A 2,325-nucleotide genomic window follows, 5' to 3' on the forward strand; every position below is an offset into this window, starting at 1 on the left:
CAGCTAAACTTGGCACAGCCCCAAGGTCATCCTTGGACTTGTACCATGCAAAATTGAGCTTAACATGATAGACACATCCTCCTCTTTCCTGACAACATGTGTCCCATTACACTGTGTTCAAACCCGTTGGGATTTCCCTGAAGCCTCACAGAACTTCCTCACCAAGCCTGAATTCAAGCAGTTGCACTGACACTGCTGGGCTGGAACTGAGATTTCCTGTCATCCCAACCCCATTGCCCCTCCAGAGGAGGGCTCAGCAACTTTAACGGGGCTCCTCCCTGAGAGGAGATCTCCAGATAGTGATATTTTTGTCCAGGTACCAAAGGAAACTCTGAAGATGCAGTTATGGTTGTTTTTTTCTTAAAATATGTTCTGTTCTCTGAAAGTACTGAAAATCATTCTGCTGTGTTAATCATTGGCATTGGAGATGGCGTAGTAGCAGATGGATACAAAGTGGATGGGACTTGAAATCCTGTCAGAGAACATCCTTGTCCTTGTCCCAGGTCTCAGCAATGTCCTGCAGTGAATCAAAGCTGTTCATTTGCTGTAAGCAAGCTTTTATAATTCTTCAGCTATGCAAACAGTTTATCTATCCTTTTTTTTTTCTCAGACTTGATGAATTCATCTACTGAATGTAAGCATGTAGAACTGAGCCACAGCCTTCCTTTGTAGTGGGTAGAGAGAAAGAAATGTGTTTCTCATTCTAAAAGAGACTTTCAATATCAAGTGAAACACGCCCTGCCAGAGCCAGCTCATTTGCAGACATTAAGAGGAAGACTCTAATATTAAGTGAGATAAGTTCAATCTGACATCTCTCATCATCAGTTATGCCCTGGTGGAAGATGCCAGAGAGAGGACACCCCACCTCCACCCTGTGCCCTGCCACAGTCCCTGGTGTAGAAAGTGTGTGTGTGTGTTTAGGGATTATGTCCATACTCTGCTCCCTGGTTTTGGTAAAGGAGAGCCTGAATAGAGTTGGGATTCAACCTGATGTGGTTACTCAGCCCTTTCTACACTTGGGTGGTGGCTTACAGCCTCTCCCATCACCTCTCAGCCCTCACCCTCAGCCATGTACCTTGTATTTCACTGCATTGGCTGCTGTGATGGCCCAGGGTGACCTGGATTAGAGATAATTGCAGCTCCTTAGTCAAAGATCTCCTTGTCCCCTGATGTCAAGGGGGGAGGTACCATCCTCACCCTCACAGCCACCACTTACCTGGACAGGAGAAGCTCTCTCAGCTGTGCTTGGAGAGTTCCAGCGCTGGAGTGGCAGCTGCCATCCCAGCCCTGATGTCACACACAGCACATGGGGAAGGGGCTGTGCTGCTGACAACACAATCCCAGGCAGCAATGACAGCAAATGGTGCTTTATGTCTGCTCTTCTCTTCTGCCCTTATGTAAACTATCTCATTGCCTGAGCAGAGCTTGGAGAGAGCTCCAAGTTCTGCTTTAACAAAGTACTCCCCTAGAGCACCCCAGGGCAGACAGGGGGATATTCCCCTTGCCCTGGGTTCCCACACCCCTAATCAAAAGCTTCTGACCTTTGCTCAAGGTCACCAGGAAAGGAAAAAGCCAGAAGGCCTGATAGAACAAAGCCAAAATCCCAGATCTGAGAAACCAGAGAGGCAAGGACCGCCTTGTTCTACAGCTTCCCCGACTCTCTCTGTACCATCACTGTGAGACAGTCACATGAAGGAGTGTCTGTAGAACCTTCCAGGTTTCCTTCAATGTGGCATTTCCACCACCACCACCCCCAGATCTCAGGACAGAGAGCTGAGTTTGAAAGTGGCTGATCCAAGGCTACACCCCCCAGCAATACATGCCTGGTTGAAGGGGTTTAGGAGAGACAAAGCCTCCCTCAGGCACATTCTCACTCCTCACACAGGACCTGCCAGCCCCAGGAGCAGCTGCAATGCTCAGCACCACTTCAGCTGGGACAGCAAGGCCCTGTGCAAACCACACTGGAACAGACGATCCAATATGGATTGTGTTTCCCCAGGAGCAGGTTCCTCCAGCCCTCATGCACTGACAGCAGCGAGAACTAGGAGGTGCTTATCAAAGAGCTCTGGGGCTGCAGGTGATACTCTCAGGTGACTCAAGTGACCTGCTCAAATATGTTAAGGTGGCTCCACCCTGACAGTGTTTGATGATGTCCTGGCTGAAGAGTGAGGACAGATGGAGAACAAAGACAAGGACACAACAGTTCTTGTTGGAAGAATTGCACAGCAAAGTTGCCTGATGCAGTCTCCTGTAGGTGGGAGAAATCTGCAATCTCTGTTCAGGAGGCAGAGCTGGACCTCAGGATCAGGATAACCCAGCTGCCCA

The 2,325-nt window shown here is 49.1% G+C and overlaps 1 long non-coding RNA gene across 1 annotated transcript; it reads right to left on the bottom strand.

Moving 5' to 3' along the window:
- Window positions 1-338: 338 nt before the first annotated feature.
- LOC128797210 (uncharacterized) lies at window positions 339-1,197 on the bottom strand. Its single transcript, XR_008434048.1, has 2 exons — window positions 1,076-1,197; window positions 339-517 (listed from the first exon to the last, which is right to left on the bottom strand). It is a non-coding gene; the product is annotated as an uncharacterized LOC128797210 (long non-coding RNA).
- Between the last annotated feature and the right edge of the window lie 1,128 nt (window positions 1,198-2,325).

This window comes from Vidua chalybeata, chromosome 18, assembly GCF_026979565.1.
Source record: "Vidua chalybeata isolate OUT-0048 chromosome 18, bVidCha1 merged haplotype, whole genome shotgun sequence".
Taxonomy (NCBI): Eukaryota; Metazoa; Chordata; class Aves; order Passeriformes; family Viduidae; genus Vidua; species Vidua chalybeata.